At 39.2% G+C, this 18609-nt stretch overlaps 1 protein-coding gene across 3 annotated transcripts in view; it reads right to left on the minus strand.

Annotated features, from left to right (window-relative positions):
- Window positions 1–18609, minus strand: part of LOC6536321 (maternal protein pumilio) — a 177995-nt gene that overhangs the window by 125278 nt on the left and 34108 nt on the right. The window lies entirely within an intron of this gene.

The raw sequence follows: 18609 nt of genomic DNA on the forward strand, positions 1-18609 counted from the left end.
TTTCTATGTATATTTGTATTTATTAGTTGTTTATATATACTTTGTAAATTCCTTTCCCTGTCAATGGCAAGCATTTAAACGTAAACTGTCCAAATTTATTGAATCCTGTTGAATCGGCTGCACAACACTGCTCAGCACAGGACGATCGATAAAAATTGTTTTGAATGGCAAATAAAGCGACAATTCTGAATGGCTCAGCACACAAGGGCAAACAAAGGCAGAAAAAAGGGAGTCCGGCGCATAAAGAAACTGGAATATCCACCTAAAAAAGAAACTGCAGTTAGATGGAAACTGATCCATGGAGTTTTGGGAGCCAACACGGAGCCAGCCACAGAGAGCAAAATGGGGGGCGAAAAAAACGAAATAATAGCTAGCGCCTGGCAGACTGACTGACAGTTAAAGCTAGTCCAACAAAACGCTATACTCCCTGCACTGCTGCCACCCACACATCTCCATTATTTATGCATCAATGGCTGCTATGACGACATGCGCTAAATTGAAACAGTACACAGATGGGGGAGCAGCTCGAAAGGGGAGTGTGCCAGTGGGTAGGGAGATGGGATGGGGATGGGGATGGGTCGAGTGATGGCACAAGGACACAATGGCGCCAAGCGACAACGACACACATGCAATGCGACGCCGGCAGCAGCGCAGGGCAGCAGCACCCCAGGTAGGTAAATAAAAACTGTAGAAATATTGGCAAAATTGAAAGAAGTTAAAAAAAAGAGTGCGGCATAAAGCTGGGGGAGCAATGGGCAGAGGGCCGAAATGGAAATGTGTAGTAGGCGGCGACGGCGACGCCGTCAGCGGACAAATAAAAACTGCAGCACCAAGGGCTGCGCATACCCTGTACTTAGCGGTCTTAAAGGTATATTGGTATTTTTAACAAATTTGCTGTAAAAGTTATTGGATTCTTCAACAAATATATAACAGCATGTATAACTTTTTAAGACGCAAAGAGCCTATTAATAAACTTTGCTTATTTTCTATTTCTTTTTAAGTCTGTTACCAATAAGCTTAAAAACATTATAGTCGAAAAAATCAACAGGCTTTTGCTTCATTCCTGCCACTTATAGTACACATCTAGCGCTCTGCTTTTGCCACATGTATTGTGTCTCTGGCGTTCTGCGAAACAAGCCACATAACTAAATAGAAGTTACCTACTCCCATTTATTTTACCCCAACCGCTGCTTTGGTCTTTGTCTGCCACCGCCGTCGCTGCCTCATAAAAACTGCAAACAAAACAAAAAAAAAAAATACACAAAAAAGAGAAGAGCTCGAAAGTCTCGTCGAGTCATTGAGCCAATTGAGTAAATTGTTTTATTGAAAGATTTTTCGTTGCTGTCCTTGTTGTTGTGGCCGTCGATGGTGTTGTTCCAGAATTTTTATTTGGTTGCTACTGGCTATGTGTCGTCTATGGTCGTTGGACATTGCGATATATTTTGGCCATTTTTTCATTGTACAGCGTGCTTCTTTTGTTAATGGCACGTTGACATTTATGCATTTTTGATGGTTTCAATAAAAGAAACGGAAAACTATTGCATTCCGGAGCATTGTGTGAGTATTTTTGGTATATTTCCATATTATTTTCAATATATTTGTGGGTAATAATTTAAACTGTTTTAGACCAATGTAATACTTTTTTTACTTGTCCTTGTATCTTTTATTTGTTCTTTCACAAACCTTTACTCAGGTTTGTCTGGAACATTCCCCAAAGGGAGACACAGATGTGTTCTGCTGGATTTTCAGACAGACCAAAAAAAAAAGCTAACAGAAAAGTGATTGCGAACAGCCCCCATACGCATATAAACTCTGTTTAAACTGAAAAATAAACGATTTAATCAAACATTTTATTCGTTTTAAAGATAGAAAGATTATTAGATTTAGATTTTCCAAATTTGAGGTTCCCCTTTTATGCAATTTAACGAGCACTTTGGGCCTCATTAGGGGCATTCCGCAGCCAGTTGCATTCCATATTTCAAATTCTATTTTGTGCATATGGAACATGTATGCCGAGTGCACTTCACAAATCAATAAAAACGTCAAAATCAAACATTTCGTCATTAGTTTTTGTGTGCTGGCGCCCTCAATCCATAAAAGTGAATGTGAAAAAGCGACGGGCAACGGGGCAACGGGGCAACGATTTGTGCGAAAAACATTTTTGCATTTAGCTATTGTGGGCTAGCATTCCCTCATGTTTTTTTTTTATTCCCCTTTTTTTTTGTCCTCGACCACTGTACAAAAGCCAATTTCAGCTTGTCGACGCCTATGACAATGCAAGGGGGTTTCGCAAAAAGGGTCTGAAGGGGTCCAAGAGGGGGGCGACTGTCAACGGCAGAAAATTTGTGGGGCTTCAGCGGCAGGATGTCACATGTCCTGGCCGCCTGCTCCTGTCAACACACGCACACATCTGCACTTTCGCATACATATGCAGCCCAAACGCACTACAATTCAAGCACAATGGGATCAATTATTTTGCGAGAGAGTGTGTGAGAATGTGTGGGTGTGTTGTGCAATCATGATGTGGTGTATGTGCATGCCTGTGTGTGTTCGTGTGTGTGGGTTAGCAGCAGGAAGAGCTTTTGCGCCATAAGCAAAATGCCCAAATACCTAAAACTGTCAAGGGGCCGCTTTTGAGTGGTCAATCAAATGTTGTTTTGAAGGTTTCTGTGGTCTTGCCGTTTCGACAACTGCGTCATCGGGTTTTGAAGCAACTGACAATTTGTTTGTATCGCCGCGTTGCCGCCAATTTAGTTTAGCCCTAAAACCTCTTTGGTGAAAGGAGATCGCAAAAGAACAACAGAGAAAGTTTATTGAAACTATTTTCATATTTTGTTTTTATAACGTTCTATTATATGTTTGTTTTACCTACATTTTTATATATTTTTGTGCAGTATATTAACTTGTATCTACTAATCTCATTTCTGCCATTACTTTTTGTAGTCACTTTACTTACTAAGCTGACTGGCAATGTAGCTGTGTTTATTCGATTGTTCTTATGAAAGCAAAATCTAATTAAAACGATACTTAATTTCATTCCTTGTTTATTTTTCCAAATTTCATTAGCAATACCTAATTAAAAGCAAAAATATATCGGGCATGCACTTCGTTATGTTCAAAATAAAGTATAAAAACGCCTGGCCCTCTCATCGCACAAAAATGTTTCTTATAAATTAAACACGCATATACACTGTACAGTTTTAATGAGCGAAAAAATATTTCTTTTTGACAACGTGCTAATCAATGTTGTCACTTGAAGGTCGTCTGGCTTGAAAGGGGACAAAATTGAGCGACAGACTGCTGCTTATTGATGGATTGGGAAACAGGTAAATACACAATTTTATAATTGCACTTTACTGGGCGAAACTATTTTCTCAAATTTGTAGGTCAGGTAATGAAAGCACAGGGACAAAGCATTGATAAAATATATATAAATATAAACGTATCCTACGATTGAGAAATTGAAGCTTGAATAGATTCCCAAAATCATGAAAGCAGAATAAGTCTTATGTTACAATTAACCTGAGGACATTGAATCAATTATCGTTTCCGATAATTACTTGTAGTATCAGTTGACACACGCTTCAGTTTCATGGGAAATTAAAAATGTAATGAATTGTATATTTTGTGAATAATTTACCACATAAATTTCATTGCCCAGATACTTTCACAATTTATATACCATTATGTATACACAGTAAGCAGACGAAAACAGAAGGCCGCAAGATTATATTATCATTGAAATTTCATTAAAATTATTTTAACAAAATAATGACAACGAAGCCAGGCGGTAGACAGTGCAGACAGTCCCTGCTGTTCAGTAGCAAAAGCTGGCGAAGCGTGCAAAATGTTATGCATAATTGATAGCAAACAGAAATCAATCAATCATAAAATGTCAACCTCTCCCAAAAACCCCGCCCACAAAGCGAAGAGCGTGGAAGTGAGAAAGGCGGTAAATGTGGCAAATAAATAGACAAGACAAAGGACATTTTGAATGCCTAATCATATAAGATGGCATTTAATTGAAATTCTTGCGACTAAAGCGGCAGCATCCTGTAATTTTACCCCACAAGAAGAGATCGCTTTAAAACGTCGTTAAAGTAATTTTAAAACCATGAATCAATTGGCTTTAATTACAATTTAAAGTATTACACTCACATCAGATGCCTAAATAAGTTATACCTTTGCATTCTGCCCAAATTGTATGCAATTATCGTATAATTTAATAAAATCGTATTATACAAGTTGCTAAAAGCGTTTGAAATGTACATAAATAATGCATAAATATTTCGCAGGCATCAATAAATATTGAATCCATCATTACGGGGCGGCACACAAATAATTCTGTTCAGCAGTGTGCAATTGGAAAAGTTTCAACTCACTCAAATTGAAAATAAAGAACAATCGAAATTTAATTAAACCGATGGCAAAGGAATGCTGCGTTCCCATCCGTTTTAATGATATTCAATATTATCGGTATTTGGGCGTCAAATGGAATGCAGAGACTGTTTTAAATACAAAGTGAGTGTTGTCCTTTCGACGACTGTCACAAAATATGAGCCTGTGAAATCAGGGATTCATATATACGACACTATAAGTTCAGTAGCATCTACTTAAGTTCGAAAATATAATAAATAATGTGTTTTAAATGTTTCTTTGTAGCATGATGGCTTGAAATGTAATTAACCAATCCGTTTTTCACACGAATGACTTATTTAACATCCAATGTTTAAAATGCTCTTATTTTTCCATATAATTTGTAGCGATTTTTTCATGGCAATTTATCATACAAAAATTTTAATGTTAATTAAATCGAATACCCAAATGAGCCACATTATTTCGCATAGCCACACGCACACTGGTGGTTTCAATTTACAAGCGAACGTACATAAATTATTAATTATATTACAATTTTTTAATAAACCGGCTGCAGTTTATTAAACAAACAGCCTTCACATCGTTGTCGTCAGGGAAAAGTGCCTCTGTGAGCTGCGAATTGCCTGTCAATGAATTTCAACACGCCGTCCGTAAAGTATTCATCCTGGTAATTAAAGCGTTAAATGGAAAACAAAAGCAAACCGATCAAAAGTTTTGCCCCGGCCCAAAAATCTTTTAGCCATGGTAAACTTGTGCGGAGAACTAAAACTTTTGTGATGTGGATGGAAAAGGAGAGATGGGAAATGGGAAATATACACTCAACAGCCCGACAGACAGGCATTGCAATAATGAGTTGTAAGCGCCAGTTCACACAAAGGATTAACAACAATAGCTTCACGCATCTTCCTCGTAGTCCTTCCTTCATTTATTCATTCACTGATGTATGCCGCTCCGCATTACCCAAAGGATGCCCAATGAATGGTTAACAGTTCCGGCCAACAATAGGATTAAGATATTATCGGACAAGCGAATCGAGAAGTGGAAATGCTGCGCTGGGATTACTTTCGTTTGGTCGATGAAATTGTTTTCGCAAAACTTTGTCAACTTTCAATCGAAGATTAGGCAGGCAAAGTAAAAGAAATAGGCTGGGAAACACACCAATACTTATGTTATATTTTAACATTAGTTATATATTAACAATGTTAACTAGTAATGTTCAATTATCTCCATTATTCACCTTTAACCTTTAACATAAGTGCTCAAACTATGCATTAGACTTAGGAACTACTATTAAGACGCACTCAATGCAAGGGCAGACTAATCAAGCGACTAAAATCTAATTTATCAATGGGTTAAATCCCCAAGATCGACATGCTCTATTACACGCACACAAAATGGATGAAAAGGCATTGAATGGGGAATGAGGAAGGAAGGTAGAGGGTATAGCATAAACTTTGGCCAAACAACTTCATTTAACAAGAAACCCAACAGACAGACGTGAAACTGGGGGAAATGAGGGAAATGGGCTCGAAAATCTAGACGAAAATTCAACGTGAAGAGTAGGGAAACCGCAACACAAAAAGACTTAAATGGGTTTAGCCCAGCTTTTGTATGTGCAATCACCAGAAAGCCAGAAAAGGGATCACACCCAACAAGTAGACGAACTATAGAGGACCCTTCACCCAACTGAACTCCACTCATTTTTACATCATCTTTGGTTTTCCATGTCAGGCCAAATGTCAAAGATTTTCAAATGTTTGAGTTTGATGAGGGCCAAAACCTTTATTGATAATTGTAAGACAACCAATTTGTTGTACTTTTTTCTCTGCGGTTTCAGTTTGTTTTTGAAATGCATTAAAAGGGCACAAACATCACCTGCGGTCAGAGTGGCTTATTAAAGTTAGCCAGCATCGACAAATCCAATTTAGCAATCGAATGAAGCTGCTGTATCTTTTGCACTTTTTGTTATTTGTTCTTATTATTTTACTTTTTTACAGAAAGAAAGTTTTTAATAGTGGAACACTTTGGCCTTGCTTTGGCCACCACACAAAAGTTTGTTGTTAGCCACCGTGCCATGGAAACATCTTCCTGTGAGCCACTTAAGTGCACAGCAAACAAACTTGTGCCCACACACACCGCCCTCTATCGGCGAGGAAAAGAAAGATATTGCTGCGCAAGTTGGACGGAAAAGGGCGGGAAGGGAAGGGGGGTTTTCCCGTTTTCAGTTTCAGTTTCCACGCGCTGGGTGTAGTAAAAGTTTTTAATAATAACCGCAATACAAGAATATAAACATTTATATTACTGCTTCATAATACGGTCGTTCTCGATGGGGGGAAAAGTGTTTGGGGGGGTTGGTGGTGTGGGAAAAGTGGAAAAGCAGCTGGTGAACGAAGAAGGATCCTGCCCGGATCCTCGTGGCGTATGAGCAATGCGCTTTCTCGTAAGTATTATTTTACTTTGAGCTTTGCTTTCGCCTGGCATGTTAAAAGATTGAAGGTTAACATGTATGTGCCGAGGGAAAAGCGGAGGAAAAAGGGGAAAAACCGAGGCGAAGAAAAGTCGGCACCAACAGCAAGCAGCAGGTGCAGATGCCATAAATGTAAAGTTTCCATTTGGTTTTCAGTGGGTTAAGAAAGCGGCCAGCTTAGGTGGTGCAAGCCCCGCCAGAAGGTAGCTTAAGCTACTTTGAAGTTAGTAAGTTGATAGCGAATTTATATACACATTTGTTGTAAGATAATTCGGGAAGTTTTTCCCATAAGCCATGGTCACAAAGTTTTGTTGTACCAAGCTGAGCAAGTCAATTGATGCGAGGATGTTTCAGAATATACAATTTATTTATTTGTTAATGCCTCTACTGGAGTAACATTCGTTAAGATGCATATTCATTTAAAATTAAATATTAACGATAAGATTCTTTTACATTTTCAATAGCTGCAACTACTTAAATCATGTCGCAGAATCGAAATCGGATTTTTCCTTCAGTATATGTGCCTCAAATCTTCGCAAAAAGCAAATAGATACGTTTAAGAACCCCAGAAAAGCCCCAACAAAATCCAATTGCATTTAAGTAAGCCAATGCTTCAAGTAAATAGGGGGAATAATTGAAGCATTGCAACCGGAAGGAAAATTGGTTGAGGCGAGGCTAAAATGGCATTTTAAACGAAAGTTTTCAGTGGTTGGGGAGATTCCAGATACCAGGTCCCAGATCCCAGATCCCTGAGCCAGGGACGAGGAACAGGAAAAGGAGCAAAAAGGCATTCCCTCAACTTCATTGGCACCTGCTCCCTGTAGCAACATAATGGCAACTCAATTAAGCAAACCGAGGAGTTGTTTCCTCTCACAACTTCTACAATTTCCATTCCATTCAATGCACTTCGATGGAGAGATGCAGGGTTTTTGCGGAAAATGTACGAGGAAAAGCTGGCTGACTGGCTGACTGGTTGGCTGGCTGGCTGGGCTGCTCAATGGCTTGGCATTTCCTGTTTCCTACACGCCACACTGCTAAGCGCCACTTCCTCCTAATGCCTTCCAACAAAAGAGGGAGCGTTTGGAGAAATAGAAAGAATAAAAACACACCATTGAAGTAAAATTAAAACTGCACAAAATGTCCGGAATGGAGTTGACAAACACACAAGCCAGCGGACAAAAGCCGGAAATGATAAAGAATGATTTAATGTGAATGCTGGTAAGGAGGAGAAGCTGAAGTGGCTGGAAAAAGAATCCGTGTGGGACGGGGCCAATAAGTCCGACTGATCATCCTCTGCTGTGAAAGACAATTTGATTGATTGTTCGGGCCAAGTCAGCAACAGGCCATAAAGCCGGCAATGCAAATAAAATGATGGGCAAATAAATTTCTTTAGTAAATGGCATAAGGGAAGTTGACATCGATGGTGGGTGTAGTGCATAGTGAGGAAGTGGGAGTTCTGATTGATGGTCCTTCAAACTAAACTTGCAAATGGTTGATGAAAGTTTTCTTACTTCTCACATACTCACTGAAGAAAATATCATCGATTTTTTCGGCCTTCCCAATAATTTGAAAAACGCAGTTTGCTCTTTCATTATAAATTCATTTAATTTTCAATACGACCCTTGTCTAACATAAATACTTCATGCCCTTAACAATCCTAAAAGTTCAACCATTTTTCATCTTTACTTTATGCGACTACTGCTCCTTCTTCTATCATTCAAAGAAATCGAACATTTGTTGCGTTCCCTTTAGCTTTTTTCGGGCTCAGCCAACCAAAAACTCAATTTCTCGCTATTAAATAAAAATCAAATACGAAATCAATACGTTTAGACTACACTTCATTTAATGGCAATATGACACGCCTTCCCATTCCAATCCATCAATCCGTCCAAACATCCAGTCAACCAATAGAAATCATAATGAAAACAATGGGAGTGAAGGACCAAAAGGGACGGGTTGAAAGGTCACAGGAGTTGTGTTTCCACCAAAAACAAAAGGAGACTAAGGAAAGACAAAAGGAAACTCAAGTCTAGGCAGCGTTTCGATTACAATTTGCTATTCGATGAATCGAGGACTTTTTGACATGACTTTTTCTACTTCTTTACTACTTTTCTACTTTTTTATATTTTTGTTTCAAAGCTTTACTTTTTGAAGGTATTAGATTTTATCATAAAAGAAACATTTTTGGGAATGTTACATTTATTTTATGTTTTGTTTAAATTTTTTTTCATCATTTTTTTTTTATATTTACTTAGAGCAACTGAGGTTTTAATCGTTTCTGCCCTCAAGTTTTATTTTCTGTAGCAGACACACCTTAACAATCAATACGTATGTGCAAACTGCATGGAGAATCACCCTGCCAGTTTTAAAGGCTGCAAAGTCAGAATAGAATTGAGTAAAAAATTAAAGCCAGGGCCGAGACCACCCAACTACACCATTAACAGAGATAATGAAATCCGCCATGTACAATACGCGTCGACGTCAGCTGTCAGAAATGGAGTTTCCTATGCTGACATGACAAGAACTAAATCTGAAAACAACTACAGCGTTCCAGCTAGGAGCACAATCACTCAAAGCTCTGGGGAGCAATACAACTCTAACAGGAACCTTGCCACCCTCGAGAAGGCAATCTTGGACATTAACGCAAGATTGGATCAACTATTTAAATTAGTCATGGAAACGATTGAGTCCAACAAAGCTTTTCGTGATCTAGTCCACGTTCTGATTTCGAAAAAATGATAGTCTCAAACCTAAAAATCGGATTATGGAACGCAAGAGGGTTAGTACAGAAGAACGAAGAACTTCGACTTTTTCTTACTGACCACTCTATAGACATCATGCTAATTACTGAAACTCATATGCGCCCTGGACTAAAAGTATACACTCCAGGCTATGAACAATATTATGCCAATCATCCAAGTAACAACGCCAAAGACGGTTCTGCAATCTTCATCAAAGCCAATATTCGCCACAGTCAAAATAAATCAACAATGCGCACTGATGTACAAGTCGCCAGTCTCGATGTACCAACGAGTGGTGGTATTATCAAAATAGCTTCTCTGTATCTTCCTCCAAATAAGCCTTGGACTAAAAACGACTTTGATCAGCTACTTATCACATTGGGCCCCAAGTGTATAGCAGGAGGGGATTACAATGCAAAGCATCAATGGTGGGGCAACCTAAGGGCATGCAGCCGAGGTAAACGACTACAAGAGGCCATCGTATCTAGTTCTAGCGAAGTTCTAGCTACAGGTGAACCTACCTTTTACTCATCTAACACTAGACTGACGCCAACAGCTTTGGATTTTTTTGTCGTAAATGGGGTGCCAATAAATAAACTTTCAATTGAAACAAAATACGACCTATCTTCGGATCACCTACCCTTAGTTGCAACATTAAGCCACACTCCCCAATATAAATCCAGAAAGAAATCCTTACTAGCTCCCGGCTCCTCTGTCGAAACATTTAGGAATGTCCTAGACAGAAGCATTAACCTAAACATCGACATAAATTATCCAGAAGACATCGAAGATGCTATAGTGACGTTCATGGACACAATTAACGTGGCTGCGGCACTTGCTACACCAGGAAGCAGAAATTCTCCTACTCAGAGTAGACGCAGTATACTTCCACAAAACGCTTCAGTTCTCATACAGCTCAAACGAAGAGCTAGACGAGAATTTTCCAGAACAGGAGACGCACGCGCCCACAACATTTACAAAAGGTTATCAAATCGTCTTAACAAAGTCCTGGTGAAAAACAAACAAGACCACTTTGACCAAATGCTGGAAAATGCAAGTCCTGACGCATCGACTAACTACTCGCTGTGGAAACTCACGAATAACCTTAAAAGACAAGTTATTCCAAAGGCTCCCATCAGAAATCCGGCTGGTGGTTGGTGCGGCTCCAGTCAGGAGAAGGCCGATATCTTTGCAAGCAGTTTAGAGGATAGATTTAAGCCATTGAATCTTACTCCGGCAGAACACCGAAACAGGGTGCAAACACTCTTGGACCAACCTTTTCAAATGGCTCTCCCCACAAATCCTGTTACTTTGGAAGAGGTAGTAACGCAGATTAAAATGCTCAAACCTAAAAAATCGCCTGGTGAGGACCTCCTAGACAACAGGACGCTTAAACTCCTTCCCATCAAAGCGGTTCTTTTCGTAGTCCTATTGTTTAATAGCGCCCTAAGGCTGGGACACTTTCCAAACAAATGGAAATCGGCAATCATAACGATGATTCCGAAGCCTGGAAAGCAACCCACTGAAGTAGACGCATATAGGCCCATTAGTCTTCTACCCGCGCTAGGGAAAATGTTGGAAAGGGTAATACTTGAGCGCATCCTCAAACTTCCAAGCGTGAGCCAAGCTATTCCAAAGTGGCAGTTCGGTTTCCGAAAAAGTCATGGCACTCCAGAACAGCTGCACCGAGTGACAAACTTTGCTTTGGAGGCAATGGAGGACAAGATGTATACAACCGCTGTATTCATGGATATACAACAAGCCTTTGATAGAGTATGGCATGATGGTCTTCTAAGTAAACTTAAGACCCTTTTGACGCCACAGCTATTTCTTATTATCAAAAGCTTTCTATCGAACAGACAGTTCAGTGTGGTTGTCGATGGCGACAAATCGTCTACGCGTACAATCTCAGCAGGTGTACCCCAAGGCAGTGTTTTAGGTCCGACTCTTTATTCGCTGTATACCTCCGATATGCCGGATTCCTGGTGCTGTACAGAAGTTGAAGACGAAAACATTCTCATTGCAACCTATGCGGATGACACCGCGGTAATGGTCAGAAGTACAAGCATGAGTGATGCAACCAGGGGCTTACAGGAATACGTGACGGCCTTCGAGGGGTGGGCAACGAAATGGAATATCGGCATTAATTGCAGCAAATGTGCTTGCGTTACATTCACAAAAAGGCCCTTGAACTGCTCAGGAATTTCCATGCTCGGCTCCACACTTCGACACGAGACCTTCTACAAATACCTCGGGGTGATTTTGGACAGAGGACTAACGTTTCAAAGGCATACGACGATGATCAAGAAAGCAGTACTTTCAAAGGCTGCAAAAATGTCGTGGCTCTTTTCGCCGAGAAACAAACTCTCATTGGCAAATAAAGTTCGCCTGTATAAATCCATCCTGACCCCAATTTGGAAGTATGCGTTGCAAGTATACGGAATTACGGCCAGAACTAATCTGAACAAAATAAGAGTTGCTCAAAGTAAGGTCGTTAGATTACTATGTAACTCCCCCTGGTACATGAGAACCAGAGACATCGAAAGGGATCTTAATATTCCAAAGATAGGCGATGTACTGAGGACCCATGCGGAAAGATACATGTGGCGACTCGGTTCCCACCCCAACACCCTGGCGAGAAGGCTTATCCATCCCCCGCGAAAAAGAAGGCTGAAAAGATTCCACCCACATGATCTCCCATCGAGATTATTATAAATATTTTTTTTTTTAAAGCTTAATTTGTAAAGTAATGCATATATTGCCTATGCCTATGCTGTAGAAATTTATGTAGAACCTGGTAAAGCTGCCACATAGGTAGCAGTAAACTTGTTTAATTCCAATTAATAAAATTTACAAAAAAAAAAAAAAAAAAAAAAAAAAAAAAAAAAAAAAAAAACTTTTTTGTGCCTTTCTCCTTATCGGCAGCCGGACAGAAGACCTTTTCCTTCGCCATTCAGCTTTCTCCACCACTTTCTTCTTCATTTTCCTCTTGATTCCGGCACTTGACTGTCATTGTTTAAATTTACAAATTGTTCGCTTGTCCGCAAATTGCGAAGCGTTTTGTTGGTCCTTTCGCAGGAACTGGATTTTTTTTTCTTCTTCGGTGGGCATATCTTTCAAAAATCTCACAGCTTTGGTTTTTCGCTTCCCCTTATTTGCTGGGGAAAAAAACCCCCTCTTTGCCCACTTTCTAACTCACTCGACTTCCTTGTTGTTTGTTCGCGCTTGGGGGCTTCGACCAAATGTTGTAGTAACAAAAGCAAATGTCGCTTTTCCTGTTTGCCACTTGCCTCCTTTTTCACTTCCCTCTGTTTTCCCAGTCTACACTTTGTATTTTTTTTCAATCATTTAGCTGCTTGCGGTTTCGGCTTTGTTTGTATTTGTTCATCTTCAGAGTTTTCTGTTGATTTATCATGATTTTTATTTGGCCACTGAGAACATTTGGGCCTATGGCGTTTTCCTATCGTTCTAAAGTTGTTTGTTCATTTTGGCGAAGAGTGGTGAACCTGAGGCTAATAGGTAGCACAACATCAATTTTTAATCGAGTCGAGCATTAATAATAACATTTAGCATCTAACTTAACACTTAACTAAATTACTTGAGATGTTTATAAATGTTAAAAATTTCTTAATAAAATAAAACTTTTTTAGAATGTAGCAGTTTAATTAAATATATGAATGACCAATGGTCGGAAAATGTCAACTGAAATACTTGACACATTTCGTGTCCGTTTGTGTTTTTTTTCAGCTTTTTACCCTTTTACTATAGTGAAAGCTAGAATTTTCACGCTTACTGACTGACTGAATGACTTATGTGATTGAGTGACAAGCAAGGCTGTGGATATTGCCACACATTTTTTATGACAAAAGCTGAAATCGAAAGCGCAAAAAAAAAACAAATCTATTGCTATAAGGACAATAAAGGGATTTACTTCTCTCATTTTCCTGCTTTCTAGCTGTTGAAAGAGAGAAGTCTCCACTGTTTTTTAAAGAGGAAATAAGTGTAGAGTTTAACTGTTGAATGAGGTTAGGAAAAAAGTCTATGATATATATGGAACGGTATGCAAAATGTATATTTAGTTTAAATAAATTCACCATCAAACAATTTTATTTGAGAAATGTATATTTTTTTGTAGTTAATTATTTTTATAATGAAAAATATTACGTCATTCCGAACCGGCATTTACTCTTATAAACATGTAATATTGTCCACTTCTCTGGAAAAACTTTTCTAACGCATGCGTCGAAAAAGAGGGGAAGTCTACACTGCACGAAAGTGTAGAGTTCCTTAGGAGAAATTTTATTGCATTTGCAACAAGTTGCCTTCCACTCCATGAAAATAATAACAAACGCAGAGAAGCGAGTGATACAGAAATTTCAAGTATGTTCGAGCAATTTCGGTGAATTGCACAATTGTGTAGCCAATTGGAAAATTTACCAAAACGCAGTTAATTTGCGGCAAGTCAGAAACCGACAGCCCACAATCGAACGAATTAAAGGCAGATATATATGCATATGTATACGTATATATAGCAAACATATTAGCAGATAAGGGAACCAAGTGTCAAGTGGCAGGGTAAACAACAGTGGCATGGGGCTAAATAGAAAATTTAATTCAATTAATTATGTTTTCACTCAGCAGCAAAAAGAGCGTGTGAAGGGGATGGGCAGTAGTAAGGACTTTGCCTTGGTTCTTGCACTGCACAATGGAAATTAAATTAAGCCAACTTGCAGTCCATACACATACACACACACAGATAGTGCAGTTGCTGGAACTAAAGTGTGCTGCCTTTGGGGACCGAGTTCTGCTGCCTGATAATCACATTCGATGTGCTGTAAATCATATTACGCATACGCCTCGTGTGCCCCAAGCAAGCATGAAAATGCTGCCATCTTCGCTCCCAAAACGCAAGCAGGACGCCCGCCTTGATTGTTATTTAACTTAATTAGCTCCTTGCCTTCCATAAATATGAAATCGTGCGGAAGGAGCGAAAGAAATTGGCTGGGCAAAAACTATAGCATACTTTGTAGCATCTGTTGGTCAGATGTAAACATCGCAACTGTGCTTGGGCGCAAAATTGTTGTTTTGATTATATTGCCGTCTGGAAAATGACCGTCTTATAATTACTTTACTTTGCTCAATGAAATTACACAACTAATAGTTCACCAAGTTATGTGTTCATAATAACATACCCGTTTTTTGTTAGAGCGTAACACAGAGTAAAGCTTTCAACTCACCTGCAAAAAAGGAAAGAGGATTATGATTAGTAACAAAAAACCATAGCATTGTTGTTCTACTATCAACAGCTGCATAATGATAAAGTCAAACCCATGACCCAGAGCTCTACTTAGTTAAATCACACAGCTAGGTAGAAAATTGGCAGAGTAGATAAGGACAGTAGGACGGACAGACAGACGGACGGACGGACGGGTGTGTAACATGAAAATACAGAGCAACGAGCCGGAAAACGAAAATAAAAATGTAAAATAAAATGCAACAGTGGAAACAAGCTGCAGCAGCTTAAAATGTGGCCAAAGGGACATGGGCCAAAAAACGAACCCAAAAAAACATTAAGGGGAAAAATAAGGTTGTGAGGAAAAGCGAAAAAAGGACATGCAACACAAATTTTCATGTTCGACATGAATTGGGAGGGGCCAAGAGGGGAGCGGGGGTGGTGGGCGGTGGGTGATGAGGTAGCAAAGGGTCAGTGGTAAGAGCCAACAACGGAGGCGCTAACAACAAGTAAAGCCCAACAACGAGGTGCAACAGCAACAACTGAAAGATAGAGCAGCTGCACAACGGAACGAGGAGGGTGAAAATCGTAGAGGGTTATAAAAGGTCGGCCGGCGAAGGGAAGGGGGGAAAATGAAGACCGGACGGTTGAGGTTGGTTACTGCCAGAGATATGGTCACGGCTTTGTACTGTTATTTTCCAAATGACTGAGAATTATTAAAGGGGCATTATTGCAGCTTCACGAAGCAAACACACACAGGGTAATGGGCTGGGTGGACTCGTGCAAGTAGTAGTACTGGGTGCTCCTCCACGGTGAGGGCATAACAAAGTAACCGTTAGTCGTTGTCAAAGACAAGTGCATTAAATCCAACATTGTAGCTCACTAACAAAGCGCAGATACTACAAGAGGAGCGGAAAATTCCGAGAAAAATAGTATGGGTAATTGTACTTAAAAGGAAGAGTAAACACAATAATTAACACAATTAGCCACTGAAGAGAAACATTTTATGGCCACCACAATACAAAGCATATGCTATGTTTATTGGTGAAGTATTACACGATAAGTTTTCTATAGTTGCAAAACCCATTCGTAGTATCCTCTGACATCTATTCCAAGTTTCAACATTATGTATCCAGAATCATCTTACATCTTGCACAACTGCGAGACCTTTTGCCCGTATAATTTGTATTTGTCAGGCAGCTGCCTCAGATACTACTTGCATAATTAGAATAATTTTCTGCTTCCAGCTGCTGCTACTTCTACAACTACTACCACTTCGACTGTGGGCTTCTCCCACTGACAAGCCAGGGAAAATAGAGAAAAACTCTTGACAAACTTTTTCCAAGGCATCCCATTAAAAATGCAACTCACAAATGGCAGGCGAAACAGGAGACTAGGAAATGCTCTAGAAGCGATTTAATAAAAAGAAGTTCATAGAATACCGAGTTAATTTATAGACTCAAGTCGTATTTACTGTTTAAATAAGCATTTACGATTATTATTACATTACGAACAATAAGATGGGGAAAAAACAAATGGGAAGACTTGAAAGAAGTGTATGAGAGACGTCGTAGCGTTTTCCGCATAAGGATGCAACTTTTGCATTTCATAAATGAAACATGTGCATAATATTAAATAAAATGAACGTGTAAGTAAACAACAAGATGAAAGTCAGCGATGGGAAATTGCTTGCCATTGAAATTCATGAAATTGCGCGCAGTTCATAGACTGCCTTCTCCCATTCCATATATTCATATTTATTATGAAATAGATTTTAATTTATTTGCAAATCATTGACATAATAGAAATAAAAACTTTAATCAAGCCCGAGGTTTTTTTATTAAGTGCCCGAACAAAATTCTTCAGAAGTGTAGAACATCAAGTTTTGATAAGTATCATTTCAATGCCGCGCAGAAATCCAAATAGAATCTACCAAAAGTTGAGCAAACTTTATTTTTTTACGATAAAGTTAAAGCAATGAAAAGGGCAAAAAGTAGAAAAAAAAAAAAAGTGAAAATATACAGAAAACATCAAAATGAATGACAGAATAAGCTGACATTGGCAGTGCGTTCAGGAATGCAGCAGCTAACTTTCGAGAAGAAATGCAGAGTGCAGAAGGGAGAAGTGAACTAACTCCCCATAGTCTACTCCAAATGATATGGCACTGAAGAGAAGAGAACAGGACGAGTCAAGTCGAGTGGGAGAACAAAGAATATCCAAAGTTAAATTAAATTGTAGTTTGTAAGGCAAACTTTATCCTTTGCCGAATGAATGTCTCACCTGGCTGGTAGGTAAGGTAACTTCACTTCCACTTCCTCCACTGCCACTCCCACACCCTCTTTCAATTCGTATTCATTCAATTGCTTTTCGCACATTACCACCCACGTTATTATTATTATTATCAGCAACAACATTTAATTAAAAATTCCAGAATCTACGCCACAAAATTTACCATTTTCCTTATGCGTTCTATTTTAGAAATTTGCAAGCTCATTAAAAATGTAAATCAAATATGTAAACAACAAAAGAGCACAGCCGCTAGACGGCGACACAAAAAGTCTTCACCGAAAAGTTGAAAATCGCGCCAAAACTTGTTCGGCATCAAGGTGAATTTTAATGAAAAACATAATTATAATTCATGCAGATTCTACTCAGCCAACCGGAAGAGACCTCATGAGTGCAAACTTTCGGATAAACTTCAAATTTCATTCGTTCCTGTTCTTGTTTTTGCTCTTGTTGTTGCTGTTGATGTTGTTCTTGGTTAGTTTTACCATATTATTTGCTCTTGTCTTTGGAATTAAAATGTAATTATGTCGTAAAGCAGCTGAGCTGAGCTGGCATTGCATACAATTTGGGCCGAAATCCATCCAGACATTTGAGTGCCGAGAAGAAGGTGTTGGCCCAAATTGAGTTTGAGTTTAATAAACTTCCCGCAAAGGTTCGTAACCATAATTTGTGGACGGCATTGTCATGGATATTTGAATAATACATATTTTGAGCGACAAGCGAAGCCAAAGGCAAAATTCAAGCTTTGCGGTATTTTCCGGAGATTCCAGTGTGTTTGGTGTAATTTAAAGGTTTTATGAAGGCATTCAACCATGCAGACTAAATGATAATATTTAAAGAGACTAAATAGTATGGCAAACATCAAAGAATAGATAAAGTCTAAGTCGCCTACACAAAATGCCAATTAAGGATGATGCATTAGGAAGGCAAACTAAAGTGACAAAACCAAAAGGCAAACAATGGGCAAGCGTGGAAATGTTGAGCTAGAAAGCGGGAAGCCAGAGCATAATTTTGATTGACAAACGTCTATCAAAAGAGTGAAATACTAAGCGAATGCGGCCAACAGCGATGATGCTGATGAAGATGTCACACAATGACAGCTGAAATGACAGCTGCGGCTGCACTCAATCCGGCTCCTTTGAGCCAAGTTAAGAGGAGACCCACAACCAGGCAAGGCGACGGCATTCAGAATGCCATTTTGAAGACGCACTCTCATTATGGCCAAAGAAATGGCAACAAAAGGTCCTGCCATCGCACCCGGCAAACCAATAGAAATGTGACGCGGATGAAATTTTATCGAAAACAAAGGACTGTAAAACTGTTTTGGCCTGAAGCCCACCCATTCACTCAAATATTCCAGGCGCCTGCACAGCGAAAAATAAACAACTGCTATCAAAAATAATCATATAACTTTCCATATTTTTAAAGGAAAGTCACATTTAATACACTATTCATGCTTATTCCGTAAAGAATTGTTAAGGTACCTCCATTTGGTAATAAAACTT

This window comes from Drosophila yakuba, chromosome 3R, assembly GCF_016746365.2.
Source record: "Drosophila yakuba strain Tai18E2 chromosome 3R, Prin_Dyak_Tai18E2_2.1, whole genome shotgun sequence".
NCBI lineage: Eukaryota > Metazoa > Arthropoda > Insecta > Diptera > Drosophilidae > Drosophila > Drosophila yakuba.